Source organism: Phymastichus coffea, unplaced genomic scaffold (genome assembly GCF_024137745.1).
Source record: "Phymastichus coffea isolate CEN01 unplaced genomic scaffold, Cenicafe_Pcof_1.1 PCOF00050, whole genome shotgun sequence".
Lineage (NCBI taxonomy): Eukaryota > Metazoa > Arthropoda > Insecta > Hymenoptera > Eulophidae > Phymastichus > Phymastichus coffea.
In genome coordinates, this window is record NW_026706861.1 from 369,417 (window position 1) to 391,465 (window position 22,049).

Below are 22,049 nucleotides of genomic sequence, written 5' to 3' on the forward strand. Positions count from 1 at the left end.
AACGATGTCGTTGGCGCAAAAGTCACTTCAAGGATTTTGACGGAATAAGCGAGGCGAATTTACAAGCTGCGCCCGCGCGTTGGTCGCGAGATGCTGCGACGACGCTTTCGGCAGTGCTTTCCGGATGAGCCAAATCGACGAGCGCTGTTGTTTATTCGGGATAGGAATCCCATTGATATTCGAGTGATTTCACGTCAGCATAGCGAAGCTAACCACGTGGGAATCTCCTCCGCTCGCGATAAATCACTTGTGACTAAATCATTGTCGAACGAAAGAGCTTGAGCCCGATAATCCGGCGTGCGAGAGGAGGAAAAAAATAAAACACTCGCACACACGCAAACAGGCAAAGGCCAAAAGTAAGACGCGCTTATCGACGCGTAAAAAATATCGTCGTCGACATAGAGGCGCGGCACTTGCGAAGAGGGAATCTGCTCACGTAGCCTTATATATATATATATATATATATAAAATGCAGCTGCGTTATATAGATAAAAGGTGCGGGAGAGAAAGAAGCCTCCGGCAATTTATTTATGGTCGGCTACATCTCTCACTCGATATTATAAACCGTGGGATACCCTGCGACAAGAGTAATGAGCGTGAAAATATACACCTGACGGCGCGAATCGCGTGCGACGTCAATAACATTTCCGTAAAAAAAAGAAGGCTTTGCAGTTGGCACTCGCATTGGTAAACTAGATTGCGCAATTATTCGAAGGCGAAAATGATAAGCGTGAGTGAGATCTTATATAGAAATGAGATCAGTTCGGATAATATGGTTGTTTAATAAGATCGCTCAAACTGGTTTTATCAATACAGTGAATACGCGCGAACGGGTGGGTTATTTAAATTGAGACATTTGCATGAAATATTCTAAATATGTCACGCTCTCTTCTTTAACAAACTCGCGTTAATATACATATGTCGGCGTTTTCGCCGAGTCGTGTGCCTATTACGCGTCATTAATTTCAGTTTCATGCGCAAAATTGGAAAGTTCATGGGTAATTAGCTGTTATGTCTCTTTTTTTGCTCCTTCAATTATAAGTCTCCTCCTATCATGCATTCGCTTTTATATAAAAAAAAAAAAAAACAAACAAATTGAAGTAGGTACATGAACATACACACACTCAATTGTTAGTAATGCAAATGCACCTTATCGTGTCGAGAGAGAGAGAGAGAGAGAGAGCAACAAAAGCCATTATCATCAAAGTGAATTTCCGGTTATAGCGGTATCCATCGGGAAGGTTGCTTCGAATGGCAAACTCTCCGAAAAATCGTTTTGTGGCTTCGAGTACACGTAGCGATAATTCACGCGTCGAACACGAGGTTCGAGCAGCACGCGCAGGTGGTGAGATTTTCATAGAGCATCGGCTATAATTCGCGTACTCGTGCGTATAATGCTGTATTCATGCAAATCTCATCCGATACTTTGTTGCGGCGACAATACGACATTGCAAGTTCCGCGATAAGCTAACATCATTTACGAGGGTAAGGCCATGAATGTGGGTTGGCCTAGAGGCGAATAAACGTATACATCGAGTTGTTTTGCATTTTCGTTCGGTGCGCCGGGCATTTTAAAAGAATAAACATTGAACTCAACAAATCGATTGCGCGCTACGATTGCAGTGCGTGTATTCGTGTTCTCATGGTTACAGGCGTGCCTTTTTTCCATGCTTTACTTCGAGGATTTTTACTGCTTTTCAAACGGACTGTGGTTTTGCAAAGACGTCAGCTTGAAAATTGCTCGTTACTAAGTCATCTTTAAATATTTACAAAAGATAAATTACATTATTTTATTTATTTTTTAAATAACAATGCATTGCTTTTTTTGGCAAGGGGCTTTTTGCGACCAGAGAAACTAGAGTAGACTTTTTCAAAGAAAAATTGAAAACTGTTATGTCATTGGCATGTAAATTATCGTCAAAATATTATCTGAGTATGTTGGTCAATACGATAGATGCCAAGTGACGAGATCTAGAAACTAATGAATCTATGTGTATAAGTTACTGCAATATCGACTCATTTTTTTATCAGTGTGTCTTATTTTAGTGAATATCAATAAATATGAGGTGACCTTTTCTTAAAAGAATCCAGTAAATTTACATTATTATTTATCATATATTTTCTATAATCATCATACAATTTTTTGAAAATAAAGATTTTATAAATTACAAAGAAAATATCACCTGAAGACATAGCTACCTATTTTTCTAATCCAATGGATTACTCAATCTACACAAATCATTGCCTTCAATATGAATGTATCTGAAAGTATAAACGTGCCCGAAAAAGAGTATAAACATTTTTCAGAAAAAACAGCTTGATCATAATACCTTTGATTGGCTTACGGTTAAGCGATAAATCTAACGAGATCTAAATAAAAAAAGTCGCCAGAGAGAGAGAGAGAGAGAGAGAGAGAGAGAGAGAGAGAGAGAGAGAGAGAGAGAGAGCTGAAAAGGTGTTCTAAAAGCTGCTGTAAATTCATCACGCACGCACGTGGCTAAAATCGCATTTCTAAATCGACTCTAACTGTCCGTAGCTCGTCAAAGCAAAACCATAACGCGTTCGCTTAATATTCCACCTGCGTATTGCCGTTTCTCTCTCACCGAAAAATAAAACCAACGAAAAATCTCTAACAGTTACCTTCTCTCTTCATGGCGTCGTATCACGTAGGCTTTCTCGACTCGTGTCGTGATTAGCTTTTCGCGTTTTTTCATCGCCTCGGGGGCTTCCTTTTAATAGGCTATTAATTTACGAGGCCTCTCTCTCTCTCTCTCTCTCTCTCTCTCTCGCCTCAGCGATTGAAAAGCCACGACCTTTTTTAAGGGTTGACTGACGTAGCTTCACGACGCGGCAGCGGCAGTTTGATGGATGATTTTACCGATAATTTCTAGATCATAAAATTCGTCTTGATTTCCGCGTACAAACGATCCGTTAGCCTGTTGTTGAAGCAGCAGCTCCTCGACCCAATGCTTGTTTTAGCTTCGCTGCATGCAACGGACGATTTATCGAATATTTTGACGTGCTTGCCTTTTGATGGATTAGGGCAGTGTAAAATTGACGGCTATATGTTACGAGAAATGAGGACGATTATCTTGTTTCGACGATGTAATCGGCTGCATGCGATTCGAATGATTTTCTCTCGGTAAATTACGTTCAATCTTTTTTTATGCAATTGAACAGTAATAATTCGCTCGGGTGCATTGTAAAAAAATGCACAACTAATATATTGATCATTATTTACGACTTGACTCTTAAAAGTCATTATTTCTCTATAAGCTCGCACACCTCTTGATTAGAAAGTATTAAAACGCCATTGCAGTCACGATTGCCGTTGACATAATACACGCCAGCTTCGTATATTTTAAGCAACAAATATGAGAGAATGTGTGCGTCGCGTTTGTAGATAAAAAGGCATACACGTTGAGTAATTTATCGTGCCCATTGTTGAAAATTATAATTACACTAGCGCGCGCAGCTCTTATCTGAAATATGTAATTTGACTTTCAATAGAAATCGATAGTTTGTAATTATCTTCCGCGAGCGCTCACAATTTATATATAAATTTTCTCGCGCGCGTCTAATTAAGTCTGAAAGCTGCGTGCGTTATTAATAATAATTTAATTGATATTTTTACAGCTAGAGTTGCAATGGAATCTAATTCACTTTCGATCCAAATTTATTATTTTTTTTTCAACTTCATAGCTAACATCTCATAATTACTCACGAGGTACATAGCAAACAGTGATTTCCCTCATGAGTAGCAGAGCGCGGTGCACGTTAAGGATAGCTCGACTTCAATTAAATTCAATTTCGCAACTCTCCCGTAGGCGCGCGGCGTGCGCGCAAATGCCAGAAGTCGAGCGCGTTTACCGCATTTTTCGAGTAGCAGACACGGTCGCCGCACAGCCGAGTAATGAGCTCGTACTCATTAGGCATCTTTTTACGGAAAATTGGATTTAAAAAAAAAGATTTTTTTTTCTATTCTTTTCGTCGTACGAGGGATATCGAGCGCATATATTAGCTCGATGGGAAATTGTCTCGTTTGTCTTTATTCAAACTAAGCGCTGATGCATTGCCGCTACACGCGGGCAGATCATTATTTTTCTCCCGCTGGTATTGTTCACGAGAATGACCTAATGTGGCGGGCGAATAATTAAAATATCGCGTAACGGCATAGTTTCAGATAAATTTTTAGATGAAACGTTTCCAAATAATATTTGTTCTCGCCACTTTACGAAGTCACCCGCGTAAGTTACGCATAAACGTAAAATTACAATCCTACCACAAACAGCACGTAATTTTTTAAAATTCAATAACGGTTATTCTGCAACAAAAAGAAAAAGAAAACAGCACGCACCTCTTGCAAATTGCACGGTTCCTATAAGTAAGACATTAAAAAAAATTGTAAACCTATTGTAAAAAGAAAAGGGAAAAGGATACATATGCATATTGCCGAAAATAAAGTACGTAACTCAGCGTGACCTCTCATTACTCGTTTAGCATTATTTTCGTCGAACTCTTGAAGAGGAAACTCTTGCTCGTGTGTGACCGCACAGAAGCGCGCGCAGGTGTAATTGCTCGCGGTATTATGCGCAACGGGCAAGTGCGCGCCCGGCTGACCAAAGGGCGTGGATATACGCACCGCGCGCTTTACGGCTTTTCGACGCGTGCCGATTCCTTGGCAAATCGCGCTTAAAAATTGTCTTCTACCGCATATCGCCTCTGATCGCCGAGCAATGATCTTCGTACGCGTCGAGAGTAGAGCTTTACGTGGACAATATTGTTGCATTAAGCAATTGGACTTATTCAGAGATGGTTCTTTTACGAAATCAGTGAAATTAGACGATCGAATCTTACATCCATGTCAATTTCAGAAAAAGCGATATGTGATGCACACAAGTCTGTGTATTCAAAATATAATGTATCTACAGTCGATACAACTCTAAATCTATAACGTGCAAGCAAATTTAGATCCTATAAGTTCTAGTCTGTTCAAACAAGCTCTAGCGGTCGTTATGGATATTCAAACGATTCTCAGAACGCAAGCGATCTTTTTTCAAGTCAAACCCACGCAAAATGTGCTTCAGCAAAGAAAGGAAGAGAGAATCCATCCGCCTTCGCCGCCAAATGTACCTGCCATTCTCTACCTGTTACTCGAGAAACGCAGAGAAAGGATCGACCCTTCTCGGATCACCTGCACATACACAGACACATATACATACGTCGGAAAAAGGGTCAATAGCACGTGGGTCGCCGCTAAATGTGGGTGGGTTAACGACCTAAGATGGATGTAATGGGGTTAGCGTTTGTACGGAATGTTTTCTATTTTATTTTCATTGGACCTTTTCTCTTTTTTTTCTTTTCCATGAAATATCGAGTTACACAATTTTATGGTTCGTTAAAATTTCGTTAACGTTTGGTCTAAGTGTACCCTCTCGTGCGTTTGCCATGATTTAATATACGTCGTTGCTTGAGATATTTCGGGAGTAAGTTCACTTTTTTGAATATTATTTTTTGTAAAGGTTTGTTTTTGGAAATTAGAGAAATTGTCTAGTAAAGTACACGTCTTTTCGTTCTTACTATAATAAATGTACCGGGTAAAAATTATAGATTCACATTGACCATGTAAGCGAAGAGTTTCAAATTCCCATACGAGTATTTAAATTCTAGAAAACATTTTCTCACCCGACTCAAAAAACTCTTAATTACGACGACAAATTCTAGAAAGCAAAAATGTGATATCTCGATGAAACAAATAAAACAAATGAAAACCAACTTTATCCGTCGAAATAAAAAAAAAGAGAAAAAAGACTATATAAAGTTACTTCATCTCCTTTGCTCTGCATAAATCTAAATAAAATCGATGAAAAGTGGCAACTAACCTGACGCAAGCTCAATCAATCACAACTAAGATCGATAGTTTCTATCCTTCTCTTTCTTTCGCAGCGTTGCTTATGGAGCTTTTTTCCTCCTCCACGGCATAGAGAAAGAGAGAGAGAGAGAGAGTCCTTGTTCCACTGACACCGGATGGCAGATAGTAGTGCGTGCAGGCTTGTGTACGCCGAATCGCCTAGAGCTAAAGCCTTTCACTTTCGACGCCAAGAGAGAGAGAGAGAGAGAGAGAGAGAGAGAGAGAGAGAGAGAGAGAGAGAGAGAGAGATGCGAAATTACCGAGAAGCTGCTAGGCGCGCGCGCGCACTGCTGCACATGTGTGGTCAATCGGAGTACCTCGTTAGAACGTCACGTCACTCGAGAGAGAAACACGCGAAACGTATCCTTCCCCCCTAAACCATCGGAATTGACATGGCTCATGAGGCTTTGTGACGGATGTGGGGTAATCGCGATTTCGCTGAAAGTTTATCTACTTGTCCTTGGGTGCTTTTTTATTTTTATAATTTAAAATTTTATCGTCGCTTGGGAGCAGATTAAAGATGGCATAATATCTTATAGCGCGGTCAGTTAACTAAAATGAAAACCTGTCACTATAACTACTATAAGTTGCTGCTCAAAACTTAACGTATTTGTCCGTTTATTTTTAGATTGCTCACGCACAGTATGTTGAAATGAATACATGAATTCATCGCGTAAAAATATCGAGCGATGATTATGATACTGCATTCATTTATAAGCTATTGAAAACATTGAAACGAGATTATATAGATAACCATAATGGTTTTCCAATCCGACAATCCTATCGTACGTAGGATCTCTTGGCGCGGCTGTAAGCGCAAGCGCTCAATTAATTAAATCATTATACAATCAACGCACTTCGTCAGCAAATGATTTTTTTACAGTCCAACTGCTTGATAAACAGGCTATCTGGCAGTAACATCTTCGAAAGCCTGACACACGCAGGCAAGAGAGGACAAGCAGCTCGGCAGGCAGATGCATCAAAGTCATGCGGCGCGCGTCGAAAAATTTTCGATTGAGCAAACGCAGCGCGCCGTAAAAGTTAAACGGCTCGTTTGTTTTCTCTAATAAGAAGGGAATTTTCGAGGGAGAGAGCCTGGCTGTGTTCTAATTGCGCGCGAGCGTTTTACGGCAGACGAGAGGAGCTTTTAGTATCTTACGTCGTCGATGTGGCATTGCGTATCGGTTGTTAAACAGACGATCCTCTTTGCTTTTCCTCTCGGCAGCCGGCGCATTGTTTATGCGTTAGCGGTAAACTGTTTCAAAGAGCACGATATACGTTCGCTAGGTTTAATGGGCGGCTTTTAAAGAGGGCTATTTTGCGATTCGAGCGAGCATTAAAAATGTGGATTAATGGATGAAACGTTAGGTGTCGCACTTTCGCGTTCGCTTCGACCCCGAAAATTCGTAAGTGTGACCCATATAGATAACCGTGTTCAATTGAAAACACTTCATTGAGTGCTATATAAATTACAAATGACATAAACTTACATCATCCTCGAGATCGACATAAATCAGTAGTTTTTATTATCATTCTAAATGTCGCAGCCCTTTGGCTAATATAACGCAGATGAGAAAACGTTGAAAATTCCAGCTTTCAAAACCGTCAACGAATCGGCCATCAATCAGCACAGAGAAGAGGAGAGATATGCTAATGCCATTATGCGCACGCTTACGCGTCAAAATCCGTAGTGAAGACGCTCTGAACGTACAACACACGCGTACACACACGCATGCATACAATCCTTCAGGCTAAGACTTGGCCTTTTGCTGCTGCTGCTGCTGCTGCTTACCTCGGAAATTATGTATAATAGGTGGCAATTGCGATGTGCGCGCACCGACGCCACCGCGAGTTTTCAGGCGCACATAAACGAGGCGGACGTGATCGACATCGATCTAAAGGATAATTTCAGAGACATGAAACTCTTTTTTTAAATTAATATTTTATTTTATTCTGCGACGAGTGTAATTACCTTCAAAATAATTTTGTAATTTTGCTATTATATTTTGCAGTGATGTGGCATCTTGTTAATATAATTTTTATTACGCATTGATTTTCGAGATTAAATATGTCTTATGATCGATGGCTCAAAGTAGATACGTACGATTCAGAAGCCAACGAAGTAACAAAAATATCTATAGCAAGTACTTAAATCAATGAAAAAAAAAATATGAAAGAAAATGTTCCACATCTTGTTTACGAGTGTACTATTAGGCACGACAATGTACCTCCATATGCATAAAGTATGCATCTCACAGTCAATAGCGGTTGCGTCCACAGCAGCGGCAGTCCTTATCGCTTAGATAGATCATTTGCAGGAGCTTTTGTCCGCACTGCCAATTTTAGCACATCGCCGAGCAGCAGCACCGCAGCTAAACTTACCCTAAACGTTTGCGCGAGGTAATATTCTGCTGCTGAATGCTTCCAGAAGATGATCGTCGCGCCCCTTTACTGAGCGGCCTTATTATCGACTACGCGTTCAAGATTGCCAGGTGCCTACCTGTGCTCGATAAAGCGATGTATATCTATACTAAGCTTCTTTCTACCTGCGCAATTCCAAAACGGGGGAGTCGATTGATCGTTGGTTGTGCTTCAACTATCGCGCACGAGGGATGATCTCCGAAGGCAGATTAATTGCTAGAGATATAAGAATTTTTTTATGTTTTATGCGCGCGTGAGATCAATTTTCAGAGTATCGAATTCAAAAATTGATAATTGCGGAGTGAATATTTTATACGACATTGTGATATCATCAATAGGCTGAAACGTCATACAAATTATTGATGTAAAGGTCATGTGAATTCATAAGCATTAAATTTCACAATCGCTATCCTCGAACACTTGCGTTTTTTACTTTTTTTACAAACACGATGAAAATAAAAATAGTATACCACTCTGCGAAAAAATGAAAAGAAACTAATTCAGATCACAGCAATCGATCAAGAAAATATTCCGTCAATTTTTTGTTACATTCATTGCAGCAAGTGCCTGACAAATCAATCTCTAAAAACCTTAGAAAAGCCAATCAAAGAAAGTACGTACGCGGAGTTGAAAGTTGAATTCTCGGTGCAGTCTTATTCAACATCTGCTCAACACCTTCCGTGACAAGTTTTGCATACAACCTCCATAGGCGCTCCTCTCCGGCTCTCGTACGCTTGTAACCATGACTGACATGGCTATTGCTTCTCGATCGATTTTGACGAGTTGTTTCATGCCGCTTTTGCCTCACGACTTGTTGATTTTGAATGATTACCGCGTCTGACGAAAAAAGTGCTTTCTTAGAAAGTACATAGTAACGCATGGGTTTATGTTTTAGCAATAACATTATTTCAATAGTCAATGAGTATTACGTACCTTCACAGCGGGCAATAAATAATCTAACGCGATATTACTTTCTGTTTATTCGTTACTTCACTCTCGACGCTATACACGCGTGATTTTTTCTTATTTTCTTTAGACTTTGTTGGTTTGGTTTTCGATGAGTAATTAATTATCAATTCACGTGGTTATTTTTATCCCATAGATGAGTTTTCATGAATATTGCATTGAGTTTTGTTGGTCAGAATTAATTTTATGCAATCCTTTTTTTTAATTTCTCTAATATAAAGACTATTTTCATTTCAAAGATGCACTGATTTTGAAGTATTGAAAAGCCAACGATTTTCAAATCGCTCATAAATTAAACACATTTCCCTTATAGATTGTAAATCACTTTAGTTAATAATAAAACTGTTGCTTAATGACGGTTTAAACGAGGAAGGCAATCGCTCGTAAAGTCGTTTTTGTCATACAAGGTTCGATATTAGTTTAAAAAGTTCCGAAAACCTGTTTTTATTGCCACTCGACTAGAGTGTTTAAAAAGAATAAGTATTTTACGACGTTAGATGACGAAATCAATGAATACCGTAGTACATATTTATTTGATGCCTTTGATGACACTCAGTATACATCTACAACACAGTAGGTGACCATTACTTACGAATACCAATCCTAAAAATTATTTTAAAAAATATCCTGCGCACTATACATTAAGTTACTAAACATATCAGCATAACTTTACAATAAAAAAAAAACAAAAAAAAGAAGCCTCCAGTCTCCGTAACTAACGCCAAGAAAAAATACATGCGCGCGAGCATCACTCATAAAAGCATAAAAGTGCATCTCCATCAGCATATTATAACCAAAGCCGACAAGCAAATACCTCATTCGTCGTATGATTTGAAAAAATAGCTTCTCTCTCGTAGATATCGGCGGTGCGTATGTATGTCTGTGTGTGTATGAGTTAGTGTGTGCATAGCTTTCTCACCGAGTATAATATTTACGATCGAGCGACAGCGGCGGCGGCGGCCTTGTAAGGCCACATTCGCATTAGCATTGCGCGACTTTTGACGCTGATCGTGCGAAATTCCTGAATACAATTGCCGCTTGTCAACTGATAATATTGTCATTTGGTATTTCGATAATAGAACACTGGGTGAAAGTCATTGGTCTATATATAGAGAGGTGTCTGACCAGTTTGGTCTTTTTCTACTTGACTTTTTCTTTTGATAATAGGCGCGAATTATTGAATTTATGAGGGTAATGCTGACGCAAGATATTTGTCCTTTCACTTTGTAACAAACGCTTGAAATATGCGTTTATCTTCGTAAGGCAATTTTTTGTCCTTCTGCACACGATGAATAATCCAAATTCATCACTTGATTCAGAAAACCAAACACCATCAACATGGAATGCCCTCACCGACAAACAAAAAGGAAGAAGTTTGTTCTCGCGCCTATGCAACAAAAAACAAAAACAATAAGATTCATGACGAATTTGCACATTCGCATTCCACCGCAAGTGTGTGTGTATGTTTTTTTCTTGAGCGATTCGACTCGACTCGTTATAGACTTTTCGCCGCACGACGACGAGGCTCCTATTGAGTTATGCGCCCGGTTTTTCTGCCTTACGTCCCTTTTCACTCCCGCGGTGCGCGCGAGGCTGCGCGCTTTTCTTTTGCTAACGTCGATTATTGCTGAATCGTGATTACACGTCGTTGAGTTAAGGAGGCAAACGGATGGGTTTTGTTGGTGTTTCGGTGATTGCTTATAATGCTGACTGTAACTATTGTACTTTTCGACGGCACTGAGGAATTTCGTTGCGAAGACGAGGGATTTTAATTGTACTCCTCGCAATAAACACTTTATAACTTACATAATTTTTTGTGAATATGCCCGAAAAATCAGTGCCAAAATCATTCGCACGTTTCTTAAATGTTCCCCCGCGTAGCTGCTGTCTCGTGCTTAATATGTCTGATGCTAATTTACAAAAAGACGAGGTAGTGCGCACAGCATGAAACATTCGTGTAACCTTGCAAGAGAGAAAGAGAGAGAGAGAGAGAGAGAGAGAGAGACAGACGCAATAACCATAAAATCTATTGGTCGCGGCGTTATTTACATTCCAACGCTAACACCCTCATAGCTGCGAAGACAATGACAAGCGGAAGAAGCTTTTCCTCTCCGTTGAATCGAAAGGCAAAGGAATAAAATATAATGCGGCAGGTGCTTGCATTCCTTGAAAGTGAGAGAGAGAGAGAGAGAGAGAGAGAGAGAGAGAGAGAGAGAGAGAGAGAGAGAGAGAGAGAGAGAGAGAGAGCGATTAATCACTCGGTCTCGTGTCTCAATTAACCCTCGCGAATAATTAATAGCTTGTAAACAGCGATGGATGAAAATTGTGAAACCAATGAAATTGTGCAAGAAGTACTCTCGCTCACAGAGATCGTACTTTATCTCTTGGAATTTCAGCTTTTCCGTGAAAGAAAAAAAATCGAAGAAACGCTGAATTCTCGTGCAGGGAGGAGGAGATATCCGATGAATTATAAGTGAAAACTATAGGTTGTCGATGTTATATGGCAAAAGAGTGATTGATCTATACGCTTCCACAGATAAATCCAGGAAGCTTCTTTATACCTTGGGTTTTGTTCGTGTAGCGAGCGAGTGCGCGTGTGTTTCGCTGAATTATGGAATTGCTGTTTTGAAGGATTGCCGGCAAAACCCAGCCGCGGCAAATTCAATTCGAAAGCGACACGATGTTGTGGAAAGCATGTCGAAATTTTCATTTCACTTTGAAATCTTGTTGCACGTGTTATTGTGCGCTATGATAGGCGTATTTTCATAGCAGACAGGGAGACAGAGGAACGAGTATTGCTGTGTGTACTTAGTAATTGTGTTGCTTGCTGTTTCTTCGCTTTTATTACTTTCGGTTAATATTTGTGAGAAAAATAATGAAAGCAACAGTGACGTTATCAACTCCAATCGTACTCCGTCTCTATGTAATACGCTTCAATCACACAGCCATCAACGCAATGTGCAAATCAAGAAGGAAAGTTGAAGTCAACATGGCGATATATATATATAATTACAAAACAATAGCAGTCACAGCGATAGAGGACTTTTGGCATGAGCCGAAATGCAATGTGCGTGCATGGTGTCAACGTCCTCCTTCGCAAAGGCTTTTGTCATACGGCAAACAATAGCCCACCTACGCATACGAATCGCATTATTCGGCTGCCTTTGTAATTTATTAACCTCTGCGAATCTTTTCTTTTTCTTCTCTCAATCCCATCGACACTTTCACTGGACGTGATATGCTTTATTTGTACATTGACCTGTCGCGATTAGTATCCACATTATTTGCTGTAGCACAATTATCATTTAGTACCAACATCTACTTCGAGAAAACAATATTGAAAATACCAGCGCCGATAATAAGCCATTGGGGAACCATGAAAATTAGTCGTGAAATTGAATATACCACCCCACAAAAGCAAAGTGCTATTCCGAGTATACACACATTGAGCGTGCAATTACGAAGCTCACTCAATTGAAATTTCCTTCAAGGTCGGTGGGATGTAATACTCTGTACGAAGCGTCTAATTTCGTAGGTGGACACTCTTTTCTCCCATGCGACACTCCTATATCACACGCGCGCTTTATTCATGCGCGCAAAGTATTGTTCCGCGGCTCACCCGCGCGCCAGTACGAGGGCGTCGTAATTCATTCTTTGAGCGCGATTGTCTATACGTACGCGAATCAAATGAAATTAGATATGTCGAAACAATAACGGCTAATTTTGCTATATGGGTTTTGCTGAGTCGCGAGGGCGCTTGCCAGCTAATTGAATGCTAATTAATAGCTATTATATCGCCGTGCGATTTGGATGTGGCATCGTTTTCGAGCGTTTTGCAAAATCCACGCTCTTGCATATTTTTTAATCAACTGATCGAAACATTTTATCATCAGTTAGAATTATCATATTGTCTTAAGGATTTTACCCATCAACAAACGATAAATAAAGCATTCTCTGGATATCTCACGATTCGATCACTCATTTGCAAACTTATTTGTGGCTAACGCTACAATTACAAATTGAAAATTAATAAGCTTAATCAGATCGATACTGAAATACACATATCAGTGCATAATAAACACGTTTCCTTGCATCGTGTTGTAAAGTAGTTTTTATCTCGGTAAATATTCGGTAAATTGACCAACAAGAAAAGAAAACGAAATAATCTTGCAGAATGGAAAAAAAACCAATGCATTACTCTAAAGAAAGGAATTCAAGAAAAATTCACTCGATTAAATCGTCCAAACTCAAGCAACCGCGTTTTCACAAATCAGTCACGCACACGCACAAGCACGCGCAGACAGACAAAGAGCATGTATGCTGTACGATTATCTTCTCTCAATGTATTAAAGATCTTCGTCGCGCGACAATTTCTTTTTTGTACGCTCGCTTCAATCGCAATTCTCATTCAGATCTCGCGCCCCGGCAAACGCGCAATTAGCGGAGAAATTCTAGGTGACGCGACTAACGGACGCTGTTAGCTGCTGCTACACTAGAGAAAGAGGAGATGTGATCTCTTTTTGCCCACTAGCTCGCGAAAGAGAGAGAGAGAGAGAAAGCTCTAATGAGCGGGTGAGCTTAAACGCGAGGATGCTGACACGAGGTCAATGCGTTAGTCGAGATGGACGATTCTTTTCTACGAGTTTTTCTTCTTCTTTGATTTTAATGGATGCACAACGAGCTTTGATACTACTTTCTGAATATATAGAATTCTAAAGATTTGAACTTTGAATGAAAAATTAAATTGTTCCTTGAGTTAAAGTAAAAGTACAATTAGCTTCAGAAAGTAATATGTGACCAAGCAAGAAAACTAAATTAAATTCAGATCTTCCAAAATATAATATCTTTGCGCGCGACACTGAAATATTTAATTAGGCTGTTTATTAAATCCACATAAGCGAGTTCATTATCCACTAACCAAACGAAAGAAAAAACCTGTCAGCCTCTCTCAAGAGCTTTAAATCCTTTGTTCGAAATGCGCACAAATACATTCCCCGCTTGTTTTTCTCTTGTATAGCTGCTGCGGGATCAATAAAGGCAAATTCGGTCAAAGCGACGACAAAAATACCTGGTACGGAGGTCGGTCGCCGCGACGGACGACTGCCGGTGCTGCTGGCGCTAATTAATTGCCTTGAAAGCTTTATACCGCCGACTGAATAATTAATTATCTCAAGTCCACCTACCTCAATTAAAACTTCCTACCGTCAATTTGCTGATAGGAAAAACTGCACAAAGTCTGATCGATATGAGGCATTGCTGGCAACTTCCCAATCAATGAAAATGCTGCTACTTGCCTGTTGGTCAGATCACCTCAGAATTGTGATTCCTGGCTCGACACGCGATGGATTATCGCCGACCACGACGACATTATCCTGTTGTAGATACAGCTGATCATGATGTTGCGTTCTAGCGATATATTCGTTGGTAGGCAGATTACCATAGAGTTCTTCGGCATTGAAATCACACGACAACGTTATTCTCGTTCGTTCCAAGATTTTCGATCGGGTAGAGTCGTTAATTGCCGCAACATTGTCAGGCAGCTTCGTAATATCCCATAAGATTCCTGCGTGCAAAAAGTGAGTAGCTACTATTGTATAATTGTCACCCAAGCCAAACAAGCCGAACAACTACGTAAATCGCACTCTTTGCCAAGTCGACGTGGTTGCTCGCCAACTAAACAGTACTAATTACTTACCTGGAAAAGCGTCATCATCATCAGACAGCAGCAGCAGTTTAAAAACAACACCTATCGAGCCATAGCTATATCCATTTTCGCCTAGCTCGACCCGCACGATACAGCTACCGCGTGCAGTATGCAAATACATCCGGTAAACGAGTATAAAACAGCACTATCGAGAGAGAGAGAGAGAATCTTGTGTGTGACCGAAAAAGGACGCAGTGCTGTATAACTAATCTACTTCTTGGCCACGAGGCACGCGCCCCTCAGCGATAATTAACTCGGCAGCTCGCGTACACTTCTCCGTTTTTTTTTCTCTTTTCTTTTGCACGCGCGCTCGCCAGTTGCCGGCTAATTAATTGAAATTTGTTGTGATGTCGAGGAAAAATCGAAGGACCTCCGCTAAAGCGAGGCAGGAAAAAGACAGATACTCGCGCAAGGAGGAATACCTTGTTTGTACGTTGCGTCATTTCAGCCAGCTATTCTTCAACTCGTCACCACTTCCCTTATCGCCAATTTTCATCGGTGTTGATTCGGCTGCGCGGCGAGCAAATCGTCGCCTCGAGCGGAGAATGCACCTGTTATATCTTGATTTGCCTTCCCGAAACTGAATCTATCTTTCCAACGACATTCGACTACAATTGACGGGCTTTCCACGTGGTTCTTTCTTCGTACATTGAATTTTAACGAATCATTGATAAACCATTTAGGTAAATCGCAGACAAACGTGCGCGTAAAAATTCGTTCCTAATAACAATAGAAATAGCTCGATCTTGATCTCATAGACCGAACAAACGCATTCTGGCTTCTTTCTTCCTTTGTCCACATCATTACCAATAACACGCTGCGCACACGTACACTCGCGCCCCCACAAGATCGAAAAAGGCGGCGCGGCGCAGTCCAAATACAGAGAGAGAGAAGCGATAACGTGCGTACTATAACGTCGTAGGCGGTCCGGTTTTATTTAAACTGCATCGAACGCACGCTCAAGCCCTTTAAAGTGGCTAATTAGCCGTTTTTGGACGTTTAACCACACAACAGCGCGGCGGGTGTGCACAACCGCGCGCGGCTGATCTCTCTCTCTCTCTCTCTCTCTCTCTCAGAGATTCATCAACAAACGGGCTCGTGGTCGCATTCTCGTTGCGATCGATCGACTAGCTTCGCGTCTCGCGAGAATCGAGAAAATGTCGCGCGTTGTGGTGCTTCTCGGGACGAACAGCAAGACAGCAAGCGCACAAGCTTGCGAGACCGACGTCCACGATTTTGCCCAGAATGCAGAATGCCAACCGATATGATTGATTTCCCGCGGCTTGACCAGCATCTGCGCGCACGCGCGAGACGTTTACAAGTGCTATCTATCACTCGCCGCAATCTATCACTCGCCGCCGATCATCTTATTATAATTGCGGTGCTCTCGTTTCTCGTTACTACACGAAAAATAATACTCGGTCGCGAGTATAACTAAATAAGAACGCTCACGGAAAATGAATACTTCATTCTTGATGAAATCTGACAAAGTTTCGATTCTCAATCTCATTTTTAACTCGTGAAGCGCGCACTGCTTGGCGTCTCTCTCTCTCTCTCTCTCTCTCTCTCTCTCTCTCTCTCTCTCTCTTGCTCTCGCTGACGCAAAAACGACCCAGATTCAACGATCGCGCCAAATTGACGAGCGACGCAACTTGTTACCGCCGCAAGCCAATTGATTTCTTATGAGAGAGTGATCAATTACTATTTGGTTGGTGGATTATTCATTTAATTTCATAGCGAATGTTTATAATATGAAGGGGAGATTTCTTTCGTTTGAATTTTTCGATACATATGAGCAAATCTATTTCCCTCGCCGATTGTAATTATCGATAACAGAACTCACATAATTTGTCTTCCCGCAGTAAAAAGTTTACCTAAATTGAGCAATAACAGCTGCTCACAAGAATAAGTCACGAAAAAGAATTACTCGCGTACTCGTTTTGAGCAAAATATTACTCATCTTGGGCAACGGATAGTGCTCATTATGAATTGGTATCCTCATATACATGTTTTTTAAAGGAGTAATAAGTTGTTCAAAATGAAATACATGTTACTCGAAGAGTCCTAAAAAAAGAAATTGTCAGCAAAAAGATAAAGCGTTCCACTGTGTGAAACATTATTAAAAAAGAAAGCTGTCTAACAAACGAATCTCCAATCCAATTCGTCAAACTCATGATCCGACCACCGAAAAGAATCACGCAGAACCTATAAATATAAGCGTAGCAGCTCGCACGGGTTATCAGCCTACATTTTAATCGAACAGCAGCAACATGCAGAAGCTGCGCTGCAAAGCCAAGCTATATGGCATACCCTTCATTCATCGTCAGGTTCAATTATTCTCGCGGCGAGAGAGCGCATAATTCGTGCAGATGGCGCGTCCTCAAATGGGTCGCGCTTTATTATTCAGTGAGTCGTGGTTCATTATCCGCTAGCGCTGCCGCTGCGCTTCTGTTGCTGCGGGGGGGGGGGGGGGGTGCAAGTCGAGTCGTCGCTGCATTTCGATTATCGAGTTAAAACCCGCGTAGTGTGTATTTTTGAACTCGGTGGATTACGCGGGGCACTCGCGGTGTCGTCCTTGCGGTTTGTGATAAGCTACGGACTGTTTTGTAGATTGGTAAGAATGAATTTTTTTATGCGGATATTATAAAAATTCATTTTCAGCCGAAATTCCGAATTTGTCGTTATTGGAAGGTAATTCATAGTGATACGATTTCGTAATCTAAGATTTAAATAAGAAACGTTTGTTAAGATTGCAATTTACAACGAATAGCTTGCAACTAGCTTGAATATATAGATGTAAATGATTAAAACGATTGATATCGATTGACTTAAATATACGGATACTGCATTTAGTAGTCCCCTATCTTTGATAATCAAAACTTAGACGCAATGTAATTCACCGACAATATAAAGTCCATATTCATTTAAAATTACGTTATACTAAAGCTACAATTATATCATAAATAATTCATTGTCATCATCAAAACCGCAAGAGTTTAATCCAAATTCTCGAGCAATGATTTACGAAGTGAAGGTAAGGTGGCTTACAATCATTATCAAACATCGTTGGGTTGCTACTACTGTATTGCTCGAGGTGGTTCTTGCTGGCAAACAGACGCATAAATCACCGAAAGGAAGTAGCAATCCGCTCAACTTACCTTTAAATCAGAGCCGGAACCAAGCAGCCACGTGCACGCGGATAAGAAGAAGCCGTCGTAACGACGCGATTTCTCTCGACGTTATTATCCGTGATAAAGTCGACGACGACACTATTTATATGCGAATAAAGCGTGGGTGTTATCAGCGCGAGAAGCCAATTATGCGTGTATAAGAGCGGCATCCTTTTGAGATTCAACATGTTGTTTATACCGTCGCGAATGAATTATAGTTTCAGAGATTTCTTCAACGAGTTTTCATCGATTTTTGAATGCGTCGAGGATGATTATGAAATTTATTGATCTGCATGTTCTTTTTGTAAAAATATTTGTAGGTTTGATTTATCATTGCGCGTATGTGATTTTTGGTATCAATTCGTAACTAATTATTAATTAAAAAGCATGTTAATAATTCCAGAGATTCCAATTTACAAGAGAAAAAAGTTACGCAGCGTTGTTGGCGTTGTTGGCGGTAACTTTTCCTCTGAATTACTGTTTGACTAATTAAAAAACAAGCTCTTTTAACGTCAGTGCAACTATAAACGATTCAATATCGTAAATTAAAGTTATTCATGCACGCAATAATTACATCAAAGTTTTAAAAAAATCTCGTGTTATACATTCGATCGCGAGCAATTCGCGTTTCGGTATTTTAATTTAATTTTACAGGTAAAAGCTCGGGCGCGTATCATCAATTAATATCGACACAAATTAATAAGAATCAGAGTGTACTTTCACGTAGAAAATACACGGTTTCATAAGATATATTATTAAATGAAGAAAAAAAGATCAAAGATCACGAGTCTGTTTGGCATAAGAAGAAGAAGAAGAAGACGAAGAAGAAAGGGGAAAAAAAACATGAGCGAGCCGCGGTTCGTAAGAAAGAAGGGAGCTTGCCGCGGCACGATACAAGCCCGTTAATTTTTATACTGGACGCTCGCTGCCGAAACCAGAACAACCATACGTTCACATTTCTGTCTCACGAGAAAGGCGGAAGCGTTCGCTTTTCCGTCGCTGTCGCGCATCTTTGATTTTTTTTTACACTCCTTTTCACGAGGAAATATGAAGTTAATTAAAATCCATGGTGGTGGTTCGCGGCTAATTCCTTTCGAAGAGTTCCTTTTTCAATACGACTGTCGGTAAGCTCATAAACTATGTGATTTCCATGCTTACATTAAATTTTAGAATTCGAGATAGGATACATTCATATTTTTGAGCCTGCATTATGAATCAGCACGCTATTTTATAATAAGACTGACAATGACTTTTTTTCATAAAACCGTTTGTACTTTCCTTTCACTTCCTAAACCTCGTTTATGTAAGTTCTGCGGTACTTACACGCACTTGATTGAGCCTATAAATAATAAAATCGATCGATTTGGGAGGAAATACGAAACACACAAACATGGCAAGTGTAATTGGATGTAACTATTTTTATATTACGAGCGTTTCTCTTTCGATAATTCCGATCGAGAAGTTTTATTAGAAAGCAATTAATGGAATTTATGCTCAGTTGAAAGTAATTCTGCAATTAATCTTTATCAACATTTACAAATCGACGAGCTTGCACCGAGTATATAATTAAATACACACCCGATACGGAATGAATCATTGTCGAGATGATTAAATTTTACAGAAGTATTTCCTACAATTTGTTGAATTTCCGTTAAATTGCAACACTTGCGAATGCCGACGGCTAAATGAATTATTTCACGCTTATTAAAGTGCGCCCGTCAATAAATTATCAAAATTACTGACACACTGCGAACGAGAGTAATAACACTTTGGTTGTCAATAAATTAAGAATGTCAACCGATCTACATTGCGCAAACTCAAAGCCCACGGAAAAATCAGTGCACTGCAAGATTTAGTTGGAGCTCGCGTACAGAGCGCATCGCTAAAAAAATGATCTTTCCCGTACCGAAAAACAAAAGCATAATAGCAGCCTGTCGATCAGTATACGCAGTACACCGATAAAGATCGATAACTCTCTCTCTCTCTCACTGGTATAAGCGCAGCAGCAACACCCACACGTACCATACGCGCGGTCATCAGCCGACCGCGCCAGACGATTATATTAATTGCTCTCGGAGCCGCTTTTTACTCGCTTCATACGCGTGGGCGCTTCTGCTCGATATTTATGCATAACGGCTAATGATTGTATATACGCGCTCGTGGGCGTCGCGCGTGATACCGTCGCACACGTTTTATCTAGTCTCGCACGCCCGAGTGCGAAAATGAAATTAATGCGGCTACCAGTCTGCCAAGCGGAGCGCTACCATTCGTAAAACTCGCGCGGCTGATAAATTGTTTATGAAATTTGCGCAAAAACAAATGGTGGCGCGCCGAGCGTTAACAATCCGCGAAAGCGAAATAAAAGGCGCGAGGCATGTCTCGGGTTTGATTGCCACGTGGCGATAAATCATATCGCCACTCATTTCTCTGAACCCTTTTTACAAAAGGAGTCGGGGCTTCTTGCAGCAGTTCCCCTTCGATTTTCTCCGCCGCAGCACGTTATCGGCCTGCCCTCCTCCCCCTCGCCCCCTCGGTCCGTTCACATCCAAAGGCTTACGCTCTCCTCTCCCGTCATTATTATCTATATACTGGGTGCGCGCCTCCAAGCTTTACAACTTGATTTTCTCTCCCATTCTCAAAGCTTTTGAAAAATGACACTGCTATCCGATAGATTACCCAGCGCTCTGCCGCCGCTTCTGCTGTTCGCTTCCTTCGTGCTATAGCTCTTCCCTTTTTCTTTTGCCTTCGACAGCCGCGCGCTCTCGCTACATCACCTTGCGGTTATACAGTTACACTTTATACTGTGCCCAATCATCTAGACAATCACTTTTTATAATTACAATTACAGTAATAATAATAAACTCTCCAATTGGAAAATGTCATTTCTTCAGTCTTCATTTGCACAATCAATTAATTGTGCGCATCAGCTTCTTATATAGCCTAACCCGTTACTTCAATTGTACTAAATGATATCAGCTTTTCCAAATTATAATAATGCAAATACGTTTAGAGCTTGTCGTCATATATACAGATATCATGAAAATCTATTACCATGTTCATGTACAAAAGTTTCACTCGGCATTAATTAATAAATCATACAATTTATTTAAGGTTAGGTTTCATGGCTCCGAACTTATATCACTTTGTCATTTTAATCCAACATTAGTCGAATCACAATATCAGAAGACGTCAAGAAAATGTATTTCATAAATGACCATCACCTTACATCCATCAATATTCATGCAAACTAAGCCCTTCATCAAGTCCTAAATCTTATGCATAAGTATTCCGTTACGCGTAAATGCCAATTCCTCAAAGCACGTGCAGTAGAGCGATAAACAAAAAAGAATATTCCGCGATGTTTCCACCTGACCATCGACCGAGTTGCGGCAGTAACAGCAGCTCGTTAATGATTTGTAGGCTTCCGCATCTCTCGCCCACGCCAAAGTGAACCCGAAGGCTAAACGAGCCGCAACCGCCAGTGCAAGAAGAGAGATCGTAGATCCTATCTGTATACCGCCTACGACTCCTGCATTCCGCTGGCGCAAAAGGTACATATATATACTATATATCGAGAGCAACGACGATGGGAATATGCCCTGCGGGGAATGACACATCTCTCTCGCTCTCTCTCTCTCTCTCTCTCTTTCTCATCGTTAGCGATTTCTTTTTATTGGCGATGGAAATTTTGAAATCTTTCGCGTGCCTAATTGATTGAAGTATTTCAAACAATGCAAAGCGAAATCGATAAATTTCGTATGCACTCGATGCGACGCTTGCACCACCCGCATGGAGTAGACGCGCGGCATTTAGACGAGAGTGTTTGCACGCGACATCGGCCCATTCGTATTCCCCTTGACTTGTGCTACACTCGAGC